The sequence below is a fragment of the Typopeltis vanoorti genome, chromosome 13, assembly GCF_054136105.1.
Source record: "Typopeltis vanoorti isolate ZY-2024b chromosome 13, IOZ_Tvanoo_1.0, whole genome shotgun sequence".
NCBI lineage: Eukaryota > Metazoa > Arthropoda > Arachnida > Uropygi > Thelyphonidae > Typopeltis > Typopeltis vanoorti.
Window position 1 is genome coordinate 49,778,053 of NC_143561.1, and position 19,870 is coordinate 49,797,922.

Below are 19,870 nucleotides of genomic sequence, written 5' to 3' on the forward strand. Positions count from 1 at the left end.
CTATTTAGAACTTGGTATATTTTTATTCTGATAGCTGAGAATATAAAGAAAAAAATAAATTAAAATATCAAAAAATTCATATTTACGTCATGTGCAATCCATATTGCACACAATATAAATTCATATTTGTAATATATTCATATTTATACTGTGTGTGTTAAGTGGCAAGTGTTGTAATAATGTTACAAGATGATGAAAAGGTGCATTTCATCCAAACTCTAAACAAAACTGAAAAATACTTACAAACTAAGTAAAAATCAAAATTATTATTATTATTACTAACAGTAAACCTCCATGGAGTCAAAGACTATGCTTTAAACTCATTCAATGTGTACAGACACAGTAGGCAATGCATTCCACTGTGCACAAATTCAAATGCACACCAATTCCTCTCCATGTAAACAACCTGCTCCTTAACCCTTGTTCACATCCTCTTAACAGTTTTCCAGGAATGGTGCCTTGTTTTACTACAATCTCCCATTCCATCAAAAATTTCTTCCACATTAACTAACTGGTAACAACCCATTACCAACTTAAACATCTCAATCATATCCCCTGTCTCCTCCTTTTCATGAGGCTTTGCATGCTGCATTCCCTCAATCTATCTTCATATCCCAAAGACCAGTTACCACCTTTGTTTTTTCTGGACCCTTTCTAATATATCCTCATCACCATGAAAATGAGCCATTAAGCCATCTGCACATTAAGGTGATCTGTATCATTGCCATAATCTGATGTAATGACCATAACTTCTGCAATGTGACCCCTGAACTTCAGGTCCATGTCTACCAACTCCCAGAGTCTTATTTCCTCGACCTTACAAATTTCTGAACATTTTCGGTCCATTAAAAGCCTCTTCAACATTGAACTGACAGTTTTGCATCATCTGCAAACAGTTGTAGATCTCCAATTAAGCATCAAGTATCTTTAATATACAACTTAAACAACAATGGCCCCAAAACAGACCCCTGCAGAACACCACTAGTAACTTTCTTCTTTCAGAATACTCCCTCCACATACACAACTTGCTGATACCTATCTGACAGCAGTTACCTATCCAACTCACTAATCTAGTATCCAATCTCATCTGCTTCAATTTAGTTACCAACTTCTGTGGCAGTCTATTAAAAGCCTTTGCAACATCTAAGTATATCATTATATATGCATCTCTCTTTGTCCAATACATTCGTCACCTTGTCATAGTACATAAGTTGGTAAAACAGGACCTCCCTTTAATGAACCTGAGCTGACCTATCCTATCCTACTCCCTCAGCCATATGGCTGGTGGGGGTAGCTGGCTAGTATGGTAGCAGGGTGGTTACCAGTTGGATATGAGCAAGGTGGTTTTCAGTTGCCTTGCTTGCTGTAGTATATTTTATGACAGTAGCCATGTGTATTCATGGAGCCAGTTTGCCTGCTTGCGGAATGAAAAACCCTGCTGTCCACGACCAAGACCGGCTAACTTGGCTATGGCTGAGGAAGATCCTTAAGCTCCTCATGTCTCTGAAAGGAATCGAACCTAGGACTCTCCTTCCCCAGGCATATGGTTGCAAAGCACATAGCCACTAGGCTAATCGCATGGACCCTGAGCTGACAATCACAGAGAATACTGCTGTTATCAACCTACCTCTCCTACACCATAACTACCTCTCCAGCACCGTAACTACAACTCCAGATATACAGATTGGCCTGTAAATTTTCAGCCTTAGCCTTATCACCACCTGCGTGAAACGGAACAATTTTAACTTCCATTCAATACTTTGAGACTGATACTGATGCATGACTCTTGTTAAACAGATAAGCCAAGGCTGACAAACTCCCTTAAAACATGGTGATATGTCATCAAGTCCTACTGCCTTACTGACATCAATGCTATTTAACTCCTTCACTCACCAGTAAGTCATCTCCCATTTCCTCTACACTTCACATTTCATGATTTTGCACTGATGAAGATGAAACACCATGATGAATTGCTCACTGAATACCTGGATTATGTCCTCTACAAGCAGTTACCAATAGAATCTACGATTTTTGCCCATTAACATCATCTTGCCATAATCATTCTTCTTTCTATTTGCCAAATATATAAATAAAAAAAAAAACTTGCTAGAATAAAAGTTTCTTGGTCTGATTGGCTAATTTCTGTTCATACTGCAGTTTTCTTGCTCTTATTGAGTCACTTTTCTGACCTGATCTTTATACTCTTTATGCAATTGATTATTACATTATTCATGTTCGATGCCTACCATATTCAGGCTTTTTGACCTTTGAAATACATTCATACATTAATGTTATTAAATAGTTTTTGGTCAGCGTCAATCAGTATTTCCCACTCAGCTACTCATTTCATGCTATAACTCCAAGTTGTCTCCTAAGCTTGTCATAATCACCAGCCTTGTTACTTCCACATATACCATATATTCCGGCGTACAAGTCGACCTGGCGCATAAGTCGGTATTGGAATTTTTTGAGTTTTTATAGTATACTCGTAGTATAAGTCGACTCCAAAAAACCTGTTCAGTAGATACTCATATAAATATACAGCAGAATGCAGAAATAAGGCATTTATGAGAAAGCAATTGGAGGGGTATGTGAGAAATGTCATCTATTAAGTGGACAGCCCTTTCTGGATACTTTCAAGCATTCTTAGGATGAAATAATACTGGATTTAACATCCACTTTGCTTATATAATTATTAGGATGGTTTTGGGTGTACTAGAATCTCCCTAAATGTGAGAACACTTAAGAAGATTAGATTTGCATTTAGGGAGATTTCACGGTATTTAAAGATCAAGTGGAATTCAGATTTATAAAGCATCAGGAGTTGTGCAAGAAAGAAATACTATTTTGAATGAAAGAGGATAGCACATTTTTTGGAGGCTGAGGAAGCTTGGGATGTGATATGCCAAGATAGGTTAGATGAAAAGATAAGCCTAAGAAGAGAAAACTAACCTTGACTGAAATATTATCAAAAGTAAAGGAGAGTGAAGTAAGATTTTTCTTCTGAGAAATAATACAGGTCTGTGTTAACAGTACTGAAAGCTACTAGATTCTATATGAAATACTTTAGAATATATTATTATTACAACACCTTTAAGGAGTCTACTCTCCAATCCTCTGTCAACACATAACACCATTATCAGCGCACATGTACAGATGCACACACAATACCATTAATCCTATATTAATAACATTTTTGTATGAAAATTGTGTACCCTGGCTGATTTACCTGTATGTGGGATGAAAAAAGTATGAGATATAGTATTTTCATTTCATATATAACTACCCACTCGATTTTAATCACAGATTAACTTTCGAGTTTTTACTTTGTCTCAACAAATCTAACTTTTGAATTTGCAAGCTAGATGGCAATTATTCTAAAATGGAGTGTGTGTGTGTGTGTGTGTGTAGAAAGTTTTTTACCTTCGGTATAATATATATTAAAGATGCCAAGCTATTTTAAACCTGGTTTTACTCCATTTCCCAAGTAAGCAAACAGACAAATAAGTCAAGTTTGCACCTGCATGTATTGCAAGTCTAGGTGACCCGTAAAGTAGTACAAGTCTAGGCAACTCGTGGTAAAGGTGGAATAAGCTCTGATCACTATTCTTAATATTTACCCTTAATGCAAAGCCCATCTCTTTGAGGAAATGTATGATGCTATGGTTTTATATATCTATATATGCATGATTATCCTTGACTCAGATGATTATTACTATAAAGCTAGACAGTTTCTTAATACTGACACTTACTCCATTATGGATCGTTGCCCTACTGATGATTTAACCATTCAGTCATGTCTGTAGGCAAGTGTTTCTTGCCACAAAGTGTTTTCTGGTGATATTCTTTTTAGGGTAGTTCACCACTGCTTTCCCCAACCCTAGCTATTTTATCACTGAGCATATGGCTGCAAATCCGTATGTGTACACAAGGCCGATTTGCCTGTTCTGAGGGATGAAAAACTCAAGTTTCTGGGTGAAAAAAAACCCATAATCCATTGAATTATGGATTTCAATTGATTATGGAATCTATAATCAATTGAAAGAGACCAGATAAAGGTTCCTCACATCATGGAGACAGGAATCAAACCCAGGTCTTCCCATCCAAAGAGCTTCATCAATAGCAACTGAGCTATGGAGGCACTCATGACCATACTAGAGAGCTTCAAAATCACACCAATAACCTTTTAAAAAAACAACCTATGAATTTAACAGAGAAATCAAACTAGCTATCCATTCTCTTTGTCCTCTTCCTCCACGTCTATACAGGATACCAGAAATTCATAAAGTAGATACACCTCCACGTTGAATAGTAGAAGGGATAGATTCTCCAACATATCTTCTTGCAAAACATCTAGCTAAACTATTAAAGGGCCTAGGACAATCACCATTTGTTAAAAACTCTGAGCATTTTGTTTCAAGTATCAGCAATATTATTCTTGATGAACATGACATCTTAGAAAGCTTTTGATGTAATTAATTTGTTTACCAATGTTCCTACTAATGATTTACTTGCAGTGCTAAATTCTCTAAGAAGGTTATGGCACTCCTGAAACACTGTATTTCATTTGGATACTTTAAATATAAAAATACAATATACAAACAGAATTATGATCTAGGGGTGCTTAAGGGTCAAAGCTGTATAACTGAGAGGAGACCTCCACATTGCCTTTAAAGGAATGCAGAGAACCGACCATCCCTTCTGACCTGATGTCCAACCCTCATCTTCTCGTGGTGCACCCTGCACGAACAAGGATGGGCTGGCAATTTGGGATTTAGCTGACCAAATTGTATACTTATTGGCTTAAACCAATATAGAAAATGATGGTACAACATGAGAAAATTTCATGCCGGCTGGGACATCCCCCGGTTAAACTAGGCCCCCTCCTCGTTGTTTTTGCAGGGAACCAGGGCGAACAGCAAAAAGTCAGCTACTGGAACAAATCTGAAAGCACACCCCAACTCAACATCACCAAAGTTAAAGATCGGTACTATCAACATAGGAAGCCTGAATGGCAAAGAAATGGAGGAATTAGATAAGTACCAGATCGACATAATAGGGGTGACTGAAACAAAAAAGACAAAAACTGGTGAGATCTTTCTGAACAATAAATACAAAATGTTATATTCAGGAAATGACAATGAAGGAAAAGAAGGAGTAGCCATAGTATTCAACACAAAATATGAGGCTAATCTTCTTGAATAGCAGGCAGTCTCAAGTAGAGTGATGTGGGCAAATATCAGAATGGGGAATTGGACAATGAGACTTATTTGTGCCTATGGGCCCACAGCAGATTCTATTAAGGTAGAAGTGGAGGATTTTTTGATGCTTTAGAAAAAGCAACTGACACAATGAAAAAGGAAAAGTTGGTCCTTGTTGGGGATCTAAATAGCAAAGTTGGAAATGATTGTCAGGCATACAAAAATATTTTGGGAAAATTTGGAGAAAAGAGCAATGCCAATAATAATGGCAAATACCTGTTGGATTTCTACTCAAGACATGGACTGGTTATTACTAACATCATGTTCCAACATAAAAATGTTCACAAATTCACATGGAGAGAAGAGGCAAGTAATAACAAAAATCTCATTGACTATGTTATTGTTGATAGTGATGTTTTCTCCCTGGTGCAGAACACCAGAGTGTACAGAGGATTTGAAATTGGAAGTGATCACTATTTAGTCTTGAGCAGGATAAAATTGAATTTTGTATTGAAAAGAATAACATGTAAGAAAGTTTTAAAGCGAATAAAAGTTGAGCAGCTCTCAGATGTGAACTGTAGACTAAAATACACAAAGATTATTGAAGAAAAAATGAAAGAGTTTGAGAAAAGGAACCAAACCTTGAAGAAAACCCTGATTGATTCAGCCAGAGAGGCATGTGGTGAGGTTGTCTGCAAGGATAGAAAAATCAGTACTCCATGGTGGACACAGGAAGTTAAAGAGGCAGTAAAGGAAAAGAAGAAAGTATATCAAAAGTTCCTGGCAAATAAGTCAGCTTGTGCTCTTAGAGAATACAGAGACAAATGTAAGAAAGCTAAACACTGTGTAAAACTAGCTAAACAGAAGTCATGGGAGCTCTCTTAGTACCCATATATAAAACGGGAAATAAGACTAAATGTGAGAATTACAGAGGTATTTCCCTACTGTGTGTTCCTGGCAAGATCTATGCAAGTATACTTGAGAAACGGTTGAGAAGAATTGTGGAAGAAAAGCTTGGTGAAGAACAAGCTGGATTCAGGCCAAACAGAGGATGTCAGGATCAGATCTTCACTTTACGACAAATAGTCGAGAAATCATGGGAATATAACAAACATCTGTATTTAAGTTTTGTCGATCTGGAAAAGGCATATGACAAGGTGCCAAGAGAGAAGTTCAATACGCTACAGTTATGTGGTGTCAATGGGGCATTATATCAAGCAATACTTAGTCTGTATTTGAGTTGTAAGTCAGCAGTTAGAATTGAAGGAAGTACAGGAAGATGGTTTAATGTTAAATGTGATGTGATACAAGGATGTACATTATCCCCTCTGTTATTCATTATCTATATGGATCACATTATAAAGGAAAGTGGTATTAAACATGATATCAGAATTGGAGATGTTAATGTCAGCTCTTTGCTTTATGCAGACGACGTTATACTTCTAAATAAATCCACTACAAGTTTACAAGAGTCCCTGACTAAATTGAATAACTGTTATAATAGATATGGTATGAAGGTCAGCATTAAAAAGACAAAGACAATGAAAATAGGTAGAATTGTTGAAAATGTCAACTGTGTTGTGAATGGAAAACCTGTGGAACAAGTAAAACATTTCAGCTACTTAGGCATGATTTTTATTGAAGATGGTAAATTACATATGGAAATAGACAATGGAATCAACAAAGCTGATATGGTAGGAAGTCAATTGAATAAATTCATATGGAATAAGAGAGAAATTAGTGGGAACACTAAATTAGCTGTGTACATGACAATGTTCAAACCAGTTTTAACTTATGGATCTGAGAGTTGGGTCAGAAGTAAAACACTTGACAAAAGACTAGAGACCGCAGCTATGAGAGTCCTGTGAAAGATTAGAGGCGTGAACAGATGGCATCAATAGCAATGCCATATTAAAAACGAGGATATTAGGAAAGAACTTGACATTGTCAGCATCCAGGAATGCATTAGCAGAGCTAATCTCAGGTGGTATGGTCACTTAAACAGAATTTATTATTATTATTCGTTACACCTCCAAGGAGTCCGAAGACTCATTGCGGGAGGACACCTACAACTGTCTCAACTACTACACCGAACGTCTACTACGAATCATCTCCATCTATGCCATCCACCGCCCACCTCCACCACAACCACAACTAGTATTTTTTGTCTGTAATTTGTCTGTATGCGGGATGAAAAACCCGAGTTTCCGAGAGAAAAAACCCTGCTACCTCCGTATGAGATCGGCTAACTCACCTTTGATTGAAATCGTCCAGATAAAGAATGGGCGAGGAAAGATTAGCAAAACAAGTGTTCTCTACCAGGTTGGCAGGAAAACAACCCAGAGGAAGACCAAGATATAGGTGGATCGATACAGTACAATGTGCCTTAGACAATAGAAATATAAGATCTGATAATGTTGGAATCTTGACAAGTAACAGACTGATTTGGAGGAAAATTGTAGATAGGAAGTTAGTAATGATGTAAATTTTTCATGTAGTACTATCATATCCTGTACATCCCTTGAGGGTACATGTCAGGAATTTGATGATGATGATGAATTATGGTCTAGCCATGGGAAGTCCTCTTTCACCAGTTTTAGCAAATCTTTATATGGAAACATTCAAAAACATGGCCCTAGAAGAATACCTCATAAACCAAAATGATGGAAAAGATATATTGATGATATATTCTTAGTCTGGAATCATGGACTACCTTCACTTCTGCTTTTTCATGAGTACCTGAATCTTCAACACCCTAACATAAAATTCACCTACGAATTAGAATCTAATGCAGTGGTTCTTAACCTTTTCGAAGTCACGGAACACCTTTGATTATAAGAAAAATTTGAGGAACACCAAAAGCATTAGGGATCATAAAGCTAACAATAAAAATATGCATGGACTTGCCTTTTATAAAAATGGAACTGATTTTAATGCAATACTTGTGCTTTTCGGCTTTTGCATATTTCAGCAATATCAGGTCTAATATGTGATATAGCTACCCTCATCTCTTTGTCTATATTAGTAAGTCTTTCACTTTTTAGTTTTTATATAGGTTAATATTGCGAAACCGAGCTCAAACAAATATGATGTTTAAAACTGTAACAAAATTTTCAGTGCCCTTGTGGAGAGAGCTGGGTATTTGGCTTGGACAAAAATCCAAAATTCCTCAAGAGTTGTTGCAGAGAATTTCATTTTTAGAGCACGATCCGTTGACAAGGTAACTAATTGTTCTTCTTCTTCTTGTAATGAAAATTCACAACTCGATCTATTAACTGTGCCAAATAGATTTCGTATCCAGTCATACCTGTGTGTATTTAAGGAAGGGAAGTAACTTGAAATCTTTTCTTCCAATATGTTTAAATTTTTACACATTAAAAATAGTACATATAAATGATATTCTATTGGTTTATAAGTCAACACGCATAGCAATCTTCAGTTGTTAGGATCAGAGTAGCCAATTACATATTTCACCAGCGGAACACTTGTAACCAGCTTGCTGAACACAAGTGTTCCGGGGAACACCGGTTAAGAACCACTGATTTAATGGATCACTCCCATTTCTGGAAGCTTCTACTAAGGAATTGAGTAAATTAAAAGCTCTATAATTCAAAAGCTTACACATATTGATAGATATTTATATGCCTTGTCCCATCATTAAACACCTCAAAAATTGGGTATTATTTCCACACTAGGAGCAAGAGCCCACCAACTCATCATTAACAAAGACTAACTACTAGCCAAAGAACTTCAGCATTTAAGAAACACTTTCCTTCAAAATGGCTATAATGACCACACCATCTCCAGACTACTCAACTGACATGAGATCAGTGAAATTTTATGGGATTCTAATGATTCACTGATGATTTCCAATGATTTCTAAGAAACAGAGGATTTATCATGCTCAAATATATTAGCTCTATTTCATAAAACTAGCAAAAATACTTAAGGAATATAAAATAAAGTAGTATTTACCCCTTTTATCAAGATGAAATCACTACTCTGATCCACAAAACCTCGGCATAGCCTATTTCAATATTTGGATGTTTATTGGCTATGGTAGATTTAGTATGGACAGACAGAAAAATCAATTGAACAACACATTCAAGATATTGAATACAACAGAAGTGAAGCCTCAACTTTCTTTCTTTCTTTCTTTTTTTTTTTTTTTTTTTTTTGTCATCACATGTGCTCTCGTCAGATGACCCAAAAGTAGTATTTACCCTCTTTATCAAGATGACGTCACTACTCTGAACCACAAAACCTCGACATAGCCCACTTCAGTATTCAGGTGTTTATCGGCTATGGTGCAATTGCTGATCATCTTACTATGGACAGACAGAAAAATCAATTGAACAATACACTGAAGAACACATTCAAGATATTGAATACCATAGAAGCCTTAGCTTTTTTTTGTCATCACATGTGCTCTCTTCAGCTGACCCACAAGATGCTTTAAAAATGAGACATTAAGTTTTATGGGATAAATCAGAACTATTACACCGTTGCTATGATACAACAGAGAGAAAAATCTGGGCGTCTTTAGAAATAGCATTAGATCCTCAACAACTAAATATTAACCAATGTATTAACTTGTCTAAGTACATCTTAACCTACATTAGTCAAACATGTTCACGTGAATGTGTAAACATGCAGAATGTTCTGAACAATTAGAAATATGAAAAGGACATCAGTCTCCTCCATAACTGCATAACAGTTGTCCAAGAAATTATATTTTTGGTTTCATCCTTTATCCAAGTGTAAACAAACAAAGTTTATGCATGGTCATTTCATGGCTGGACTACTCGTATATAGAGGCTAATGACTTCAAATCAATTGCCTTAGTACTCTATAATGTAATGCACATACCCTTATGGACATGTATAATGTCATGCATTATGGGAAGGACCACTGCCCAGACCAGTTTTAACTTGTTCTGGTCTTCAGTGGGAGCCAGACCCAGAAGTGATACCAAGGTTGAAGTAATGCAGAGTCATATTTCCAAATACAAGTATATATATATATAATATGTTAAAAATACCAAGCAATTTTAAACCTGGTTTTACTCCATTTCTCAAGCAAACTTGACTTGACTTGCAAACTTGACTTGTTTGTCTGTTTGCTTAACAGACAAACAAGTCAAGTTTGCACCTGCAAGTGATGCAAGTCTAGCTGATCCTACAGGTAGTGCAAGACCAAGGCAACTCGTGGTAAAGGTGGCATAAGCTCTGATCACTAATCTTAATATTTACCCTTAACGCCAAAACACATCTCCAAGAAGGGGATGTATGATGTTTTGTATTAAAGGCAAGGGGCCACTACCCAGACCGATTTCGACCTTTATTGAGGCCTCATTAGTGGGAGCCAGGCTAGAAATACCAAGATTTAGTAATACAGAGCTTATAAGTATTTTACCAGAACAAGTTACCATAAGGTATTTTAACCTTATTAAATAAAAATCTCTGGAGGAGATATAAATGTAGAACGTATTTTACCTTGGGTATAATAAATGTTAAAAATACCAAGCAATTTTAAACCTTTTTAATAAGGTTAAAACACCTTATGGTAACTTGTTCTGGTAAAATACTTATAAGCTCTGTATTACTAAACCTTGGTATTTCTAGCCAGGCTCCCACTGATGAGGCCTCAATAAAGGTCGAAACCAGTCTGGGTAGTGGCCCCTTGCCTTTAATACAAAACATCATACATCCCCTTCTTGGAGATGTGTTTTGGCATTAAGGGTAAATATTAAGATTAGTGATCAGAGCTTATGCCACCTTTACCACGAGTTGCCTTGGTCTTGCACTACTTGTAGGATCAGCTAGACTTGCATCACTTGCAGGTGCAAACTTGACTTGTTTGTCTGTTTGCTTACTTGGGAAATGGAGTAAAACCAGGTTTAAAATTGCTTGGTATTTTTAACATTTATTATACCCAAGGTAAAATACGTTCTACACACACACACACACACATATATATATATATATATATATATATTAGACTCTATATACAAGTAGCCCAGTCATGAAGTGACTTCACGTGCAAAATTTGTTAGCATACGCTTGGATAAAGGATGAAACCAAGAATATAACTTCTTGGCAACTTTAATTTATAGCATAATCAACTGGAAAAACTTTCAACAAATAAAATAAATGTTATTAACTTATTCTGGTGCTCTGCCTTATAAACTTTAGTCAAATATTCATGAACCTGCAAAGTCATACTTATATATACACACACACACACACACACCATAGAATAATGTCAGAAAAATGGGTGAGACCATTCACTTATGGCACCTCTGTATATTTTAATACATATTAAAATTTTGATATAAATGTTATTACTGAAAATTGAAGTGAATTGTGTTAATACAAAATATTAAATGTTTGAAAGTGTTTAATAAATAAACACTTTACAAATGTCCCCATCCTTTAAAAATCTTCTTCTTCTATTTCTTCCTAACATGGAATTTAGGCCAAGTGGCCGGTTCCGGTCTCATTCCATCACTTTCTTGGTCTTCTGATTCTTCTTTTCCACTTATACTATATCTGTATATTTTCGGTAGTCTGCTGTTGTCCATTCGATTTAAATGTTCTAGCTGTTTTTGTTTATATCCCTGAAAATAAAACTAATTAATTACTACATAAGACAGTAATTAATTGGTTTTATTTTCAGGGATTGTAAGATTTCTTCATTTGTTTTGTGGTCCTACTTGGTATATCTAGCTGTTTTTCTGAGGAACTTCATTTCTGCTGTTTGAATTCGTTTTTCATCTTTCCTTTTCATGGTCCATGTTTCGCTTCCGTATAGTAGAGTTGGTTTTGACAAGACATATAGTCTGATTCTAGTGTGTTTTTGTACTAGGGATGGCTTAAATATATTATTTATTATGCCATTTACTTTGACAAAGTTTGATATTTTAGTGTCTATGTCTTTTTCTTCTTCGTATGATAGATCACATCCCAAGTATCAGAAAGTGTTTACTTGTTCTAATATTTTATTATCAATGTATCAGTTCTTCGTCAGTGAATCAGTTTAAGGAGAGGTATAATTGGCACTGTGTTAACAATGGTTACGACAGGTATGCCATGAACGATGTTTATGGGCCATCCGCGTTACCCGTTACCAATAATAAGTTACCAACCCGTTACCAACAATATTAAATAATAAAGACAACTCAGGTCACTTTTAATGAAATGTAGGTCTTATTGTATAACGAAATTGCAACATTCGTAAACAGAATTCATTGTTTTCTGAATTAAAAAGTGTTATAGAATTGGTTCTTGCTACACGAAGCGATTTGATATAAAAGTTGTTTTGGGTATATTATACTGATTAGTAGTAATCAAACCTAATTCTGCAAAAGTTGGTACATTCTTTTTACTAGCAAAGTGCACACAAAATAAAGGACAGTATCTGTTCTAAATAGAATTCTATTATATTCTGTATGTCTATTCTATATAGAGATATATTCAACAGATATCTGTTTTGTGAACTTCGTATTTACATTTCGTGGGAAACTTCAAAATTTAGCACTTTAAAACACCAAGTCAGATATTCAGGGACAGGTGGCGCCACACATGACGATGACGCCATATACGGACTTTTTAAGATAAATAGTAATTGTAACTGAGTATACAGAACTTAAAATAAAAAGGCGACAGCAGAAATAATTTATAGAGGTTATATTGGAACCATTTACTCTGAGATATTTAGAGAGATAGAAACAGAAATATTTGTTTCCTGTGCTTTCAAACAGCTGTGCTTCTAGCTTCTAGAAAACCGTGTGTTGAGGCATAAGTGCTGTGAAAAATTCATGTTGGAAGTTTAATGGAATATTATCAGAACTGAGAAAGGATTAAAAACAATTGTAATACTTCCAATATTTCGTTTCCGTCGCAGAGACACATCTTCGGGAATTACAAAAAAAACTTTTGTAACAGCACACACACAAATATAATACAATAGTAAGTGAAACTAAAGTCCTATCTAGGTTATACACCATTTATGGGCATTTGAAGGTGCCTAGGATGTAAAGAGGGATCTCTGATAATTAATATTTCCAGAATTTTGGGAAACATTAATTAGAAGACTCAGTGAAGATGCCGTTAACGCCCTAAGCCTCGGACACAATTTTGCCGTCGCACCTAAAGAAGTTCCGGTATTGGGTATTATGCACAACATCGAACGCGGAATTTGTCACTTAGTTCCAGAAACAGACAATAACATTGGACTTCATGTAGCTAACATCCTCTCCCGATCGTCATCTCCAAAAACTAATGTATCTTTCAGACCAGGGGTCGACAACCGGCGACCCAAATGTGGACTTTTGGAGGTCCATAAAAGGTTAACCATACTTACATGGCACTTGGCCCGTATGCCGAATTATTTAACTAATACAATATATAATATGAATAATAAATTAAAAATCATTTTATACCTATACTTCGTAATATTGCCGTGCAAATTGGCACCAGTCAAGCGTGTGAATCATTATGTGTGGGGATAACGAAGCGACTTCATCCGACGAAAACCGAGATTTTGGCGCACTATTTCAGTCTCGTTCCCTGGTCCGTATTTTAATATAATTCAATAACCTCAACTATTATTTTCAGAGCATATATATTTTATTATTATTATTATTATTATTATTATTATTTAACGGTGTCTCCATGGAGTCAAAAGACTCATCGCGGGAGACCCGACATTGACACACTAACCATTATTTACACAATACCTGTCATACCTCTCCTTAAATTCATTCACGGTTAAAGCATTCACAACCAGTTCTGGCAAAGCATTCCACCCATTCACAACCCTCCAAGTAAAAAATCTAGTCCTAACACCCTTGTTAACCACACTCTTACACAATCTCCAGGGATGGCCCCTCGTTCTCTCACATCCTGCATTGGTCTTAAGAATATCATCAGTATCAATCCTGTAAAATCCCTTTAACAATTTAAATACCTCTATCATATCTCCTCTCCTACGTCTATCAGCTAGTTTTTGGAGCCCACAGATCATCAATCTATCCTCATAGGGAACATCCCACAGACCTGCAACAATCTTTGTAACCCGCCTCTGAATCCTCTCTACCACTTCCGCATCACCAAGAAATCCTGGCGACCAGATCTGTGCACAATAGTCCAAATGCGGCCTTATTAATGCCTTATAGAGTGGAATAATAACTTCCCTATCCCTGCTAGTTAGTGTGTTCCTCAACAACCATGTAATTTGATGTGATGTTTTGGCAATCTTAGCAATATGCCCTTTAAACTTAAGTTCTCTGTCCACAATAACTCCCAAGTCTCTTGTCTCATCAACTTCCTGCAGTTCAGTTCCGTTAATATAGTAAACAGCATGCGATGTCATCCTCCCGAAGTGCATCACCTTACACTTAGCCACGTTGAACTGACAGCCATTTACCTCAGTCCATAGCGTCAGCCTATTTAAGTCATCCTGTAAAATATCCACATCATTTGAATTGATTATCGCTCTTCCCAATTTTGCATCATCAGCAAACAAGTGGATATTTCCATTCAAGGTATTTCCAATATCATTGATGTACAAATTAAACAATAGAGGACCAAGAACTGAGCCCTGAGGTACACCACTAGTCACTTGCCTTTTCCTGGACTCAGCTCCTCCGTAAATCACTCTTTGATATCTGTCCGCCAGCCATCCTTTAATCCAAATCACCATCTTCGGATCCAAACCCATTTGCTCTAATTTATGTAACAGAGTTCCATGTGGAATCCTGTCAAAAGCCTTTGCAAAGTCAAGCAGTATCACTGAGTAAGGATTTCCTTTATCCAACTCCACTGTTACTTTATTATAGAACGTAAGCAAATTACTTAGGCAAGACCTACCTTTCACAAAACCATGTTGCCCCTTATAAAGTATCATATTGCTGTCCACCCAGTCCTGAATTCTAATTTTAACTAATTTCTCCAAAATCTTAACCACCACTCCAGATATATTGATTGGTCTATAATTTGCAACATCAGTCTTAGAGCCTCCCTTGTGCAATGGAACTATTTTCCCCTCTTTCCACTCTATTGGCACTTTACCAGAACTGAGGCTTAAATTAAATATCCTGGTTAGAGGAGTTGCTAATTCTCTTGCACATTCTCGTAACACATGGGCCGATATGCCATCTAACCCAATGGCAGTGTTAGCATTAAGGTTCTTTAATATATTAAGCACCTCGATTTCATCTATCTCTATACTCTCATCAGTCAATGTCACATCTGACACTGCACTATCACTACTAAGATGGTACACTTTTGCGAAATGATCACTAAGCAACTCAACTATTTGACTAGCTTCAGTAATTTCCTTACCATCAACACTTTTTAAAGTAATCTTTCCATGGATATTCTTCCTTTTACTAGCCACATAGCGAAAGAACTCTTTAGGGTTTCTTTTGGATTCATCAGCTAGCTTCCTCTCATAATTAGCTTTGGCTTTCCTTACCATACAGGTTACTCTCTTTGCCTGTACCTTATATTGCTCATTGGAACGCTCATCACCTTTTTCTTTATATGTCTTCCACAACCTTTTCTTTATATGCAACTCTTGTTTAATAGTATTAGTCATCCATTTTACTCCTACTTGATTTCTCCTTCTGACTCTGGGAATACAGTCTGATACAGCTTTCTTCAAATACTCCTTGAGAATCTCCCACGCATCATCAACATCTCTCCCCTTGAATTTCTCATGCCATAATACAGCTGAAAGCTGACTTCTCAGCTTGCCATAATCACCAGCCTTGTAATTCCACATATACCCATTCTTAATAGAATATTCAGTTCGTCTTTCAATCTCCCAGGTCAAGACCACATGATCGCTTTCCCCAAGTGGAGACATTGTAACTAAATTACTTATTGATATGTTCTCCGATGTTATGACCAGATCTAACACTCTAGAATCTCTTGTCCCTTCCATCACATGCTGTCTCAGGTAATTATCTCTTAACAATTGTATAAACTCCATTTCCTTTGTTCCTTGTGACCATTCCTTCCCCCAATCTATGTCCCCAAAGTTAAAATCCCCCATAATAATTACTTGACCTTTACTCATCGTGCTAATTTGCCAATACATGCTATCTATATTCTCCCTTATTCCCCTTGGATTATAGCAACAACCAATTACATATTTCGCCTTGTTAATCTCTATCTCACACCAAACAGCCTCTAATGAACTGCCCTCTACATACCTGTCACAGTGAGGTACTTCTATCTTTTTTGGCTTTAATGTTTCGTCTATCATTAATAAAACCCCTCCCCCCATTCTGTCATCTCTGTCCTGCCTGAAAATACTGTACCCCTTACATTCAATCCCAATAACTATATCATTCTTGGTTAACCAAGTTTCGCTAATTCCTATAATTTTTGGCCATGTTGTACTAAGTAATGACAAAAATTCTTCACACTTATTCCTAATACTTCGAGCATTGGTATACATAAACTGCAATACACCCTTCCTCCCATAATAAATTACCCCACTCTGTCTACTGTTAACATTCTGCGAACAATTAATCCCAGTTTCACAACGATTAATGACCTTTGTACTATTTACAGCTAACTCTATCACCTGCCTCCCTAGCAAATCCCATTTCCCTGTTTATGACCCTTTACTCTGTCCTTTATCAATAAATGTTCTAAATGCCAAGCTCCTAATCCATTTAAGTGCAAACCATCTCTCTTAAAATACTCCTTCCTTTTATCAAACTCATCCCAGACATCCATAAAATAAATATTCAATAAATAAATATAATAATAATAATAATAATAATAATAATAATAGAAAACCTACTCATACAGGCAGATACATTCACAAACTCTTCCATCACCACCACCACCCCTCTCAGCAATATGGCATTATTAAAACTCTCACCAATAGAGCTCACAATCTTTGTTCCAGTGAAACTGCCCTTTCAACTGAACTCAAACACACACAACACCTTCCTTTCCAATGGCTACAGTAACTACAGAATTAAAAAAAAAATAATAATAAAGTCCTTCCCCCATTCTCCAACCATCTCTTCAGAAGGACTTCAGAAATGCCATCACCTTACCTTACATCCGTGGTACATCAGAAAAAATAGCCAAATCATTAAAAAAAAAGTAAAACCTCCGTACAGCTTTTAAGCCCCACAGTAAACTTGCTACCCTTATCCGTTTCACCAAAGACCAGTTCCCTCCTCTCTCAGTGCCTGGAGTATATAGAGTACCTTGTTTCTGAAAACAGGCTTACTTCAGACAGACAGGCAGATCAGCAACTATCCGATTAGAAGAACACAAGTCGTACATCTGCAATCACGATTAGTCAATCTGGCCTTGCAGACCATGTTTTAGATAGTACCCACAGGATCTCCGGAAAAAACCTCCATGCGCAACCATAATAAATTCAGAAAAGAAAGACTATTCTTTGAATCTGCATCTGCACTCAGGAATCAATCGAATTTAAACAAATACGGTTGTATTAAACTTCCCAAAATTTGGGAAACATTAATTATATGAGATCCCTCTTTACATCCTAGGCACCTTCAAATGCCCATAAATGGTGTATCACCTAGATAGGACTTTAGTTTCACTTACTATTGTGTTATATTTGTGTGTGTGTTGTTACAAAAGTTTTTTTGCAATTCCCGAAGATGTGCCTCTGTGACGGAAACGAAATATTGGAAGTATTAAAATTGCTTTTTGTCCTTTCTCAGCGCTGATAATATTCCATTAAACCTCCAACATAGCTTCTAGAAAAGTAATTTGCATACTTTTTCTGCAATGAATAATTGCCGGTAAGTCAACATAATTCAATAAACTTATTTGATGGGTGTCATGTTCACCAAAGACTTTACCCTTACCTGCAGTGGACAGTGCGTAGACTAAAGGTAGATGATCCAGGAACTCTGCTCGAGAAACCAAGCTTGGAACCTATTCGAGGTTTTCCTTCTTAGGCCAGAATGGGCTAGAAGGAGTGTTTCAATCATTAAAATTACAATTACCTTTTGTAAGTTTAATTTTGTTTTCAGCAAGATATTAGTATTGAACTTGGGAAACATAAGGATTCAGGAAAGTTCATGGTTCAACAAGTGTGCTTTAAAATATAAAATAGATGCCAAAGAAACTAGGAGCCAATTATTAAGTATCAGAAAACTTAAGTAAGGAAAGAAATAAAAAGGAAGCAGCGACAAATTTGATAATGTTATTATTAGAGATGTACTATTTGAAGCGTTTTCTGGAAGCAAAGAATCGTAACGTGACTCGGTTATAAGCAAGAAGGCAGAAAATACTTAAAACAAAAAATAACGTGAAAGGAGCTGGTAGGAGAAAAGTTATGGAATATTTCTTGAATGAGACGAAAAAGAAGAATAAAAAATAATCAACGTCATAAGCCCATTGCATCAGCCTGTGTAGCTCAGTGGATGTGGCCTTTGCATACCACGGCGCTTGGCCGCACGAAGGAAGACTTGGTTTCGAGTCTAGTCGGCGACTAGAGGAAATTTTTCTAAGCCTTTTTTCGACCGGTTCCCGAGTTAGTCGATCTCTGGCACGGGCAAGCGGGTTTTTGCTCCCGGAAACTCAGGTTTTTTTTTTCGTTCCGTAAACTCAAGAAAATCGACCGTAGTACCCACATTATTTCAGACATTAAATATATTGTGTTAGGGTTAGGGACCACGAGATGGCGGCACATTTGAGCCGTCTCTCTTCACTGTGTACCACTTAATTAGTGATAGCCTTGGGCCATCTATCTCTGATTGGTACCAGTGGAGATTGAACTGCCCACTCAGTCTCCAAAAGTTAGATAGGGCTAAATGGCTTCGCCTACTCCCCGTATACGGGAATAAAAAGGCGTTAGCTGATTTGTTTTAAGCCCATTGTTGATGAATGACATGAGCAAGATGAGATGGAGAGATATTATTGTACAGTATAAATAGAGTGCAGTATTGTTGTGTGTGTGTTTATATATACATATACTATATAAATAGATATATACGTGGGCTATTCAACAAGTGATAGGACTAATTTTACTGTGGCGAAAACACTCATCAGAATATTAATGTCTGTGGAATAAAGAAATGTTGCTGTATGTATTAACAAAAGAGGTTGATAGATGGCGTATACGGGCTGATGTGCCAGGGTGTCATGTGACTGAACGCAAGTGCTCATCGACTTGCCTACGAGGTGCGACCAGTCTTCGAAATGGAAGCGTCCTTGGAACAGCGTTATGCGATTAAATTTTGTGTGCGTTTGCAAAAATCGGCATCGGACACTTTTAACATGATACGCGAAGCTTTCCTATGAAGCAATGTCGAGGGCAAGTGTTTTTCGCTGGCATAAAACTTTTAAGGAAGGAAGGCAAAATGTGGAAGATCTCGAACGTGAGGGAAGACCTTCAACGTCCATCACAGAGACAATGATCAATACAGCAGCGATTATCATCAAGCACGTCAAAAGGAAGCGTTTATTTCTGAAGAATGGCTTCTTATTTTACCACGATAATGCAAGGCCACATATTGCTGGTTGTGTAGTGGACGTTTTGCAGAAGAACAACACAGATATCCTACCACACCCTCCATACAGTCCTGATCTCACACCGTGCAATTTCTAACTGTTTCCTCAGCTCAAGAAACCACTAAGAGGCTGCCATTTCGAAAGCAA

The 19,870-nt window shown here is 36.7% G+C and overlaps 1 protein-coding gene across 1 annotated transcript in view; it reads right to left on the reverse strand.

Moving 5' to 3' along the window:
* Positions 1–3,114, reverse strand: part of LOC150100137 (protein arginine N-methyltransferase 9-like) — a 140,915-nt gene extending 137,801 nt beyond the window's left edge. The window contains exon 1 of the mRNA XM_090402507.1: positions 3,092–3,114. The gene's annotated coding sequence lies outside the window, so the exon portion shown is untranslated. The remainder of the gene's footprint in view (positions 1–3,091) is intronic.
* Positions 3,115–19,870: the final 16,756 nt, after the last annotated feature.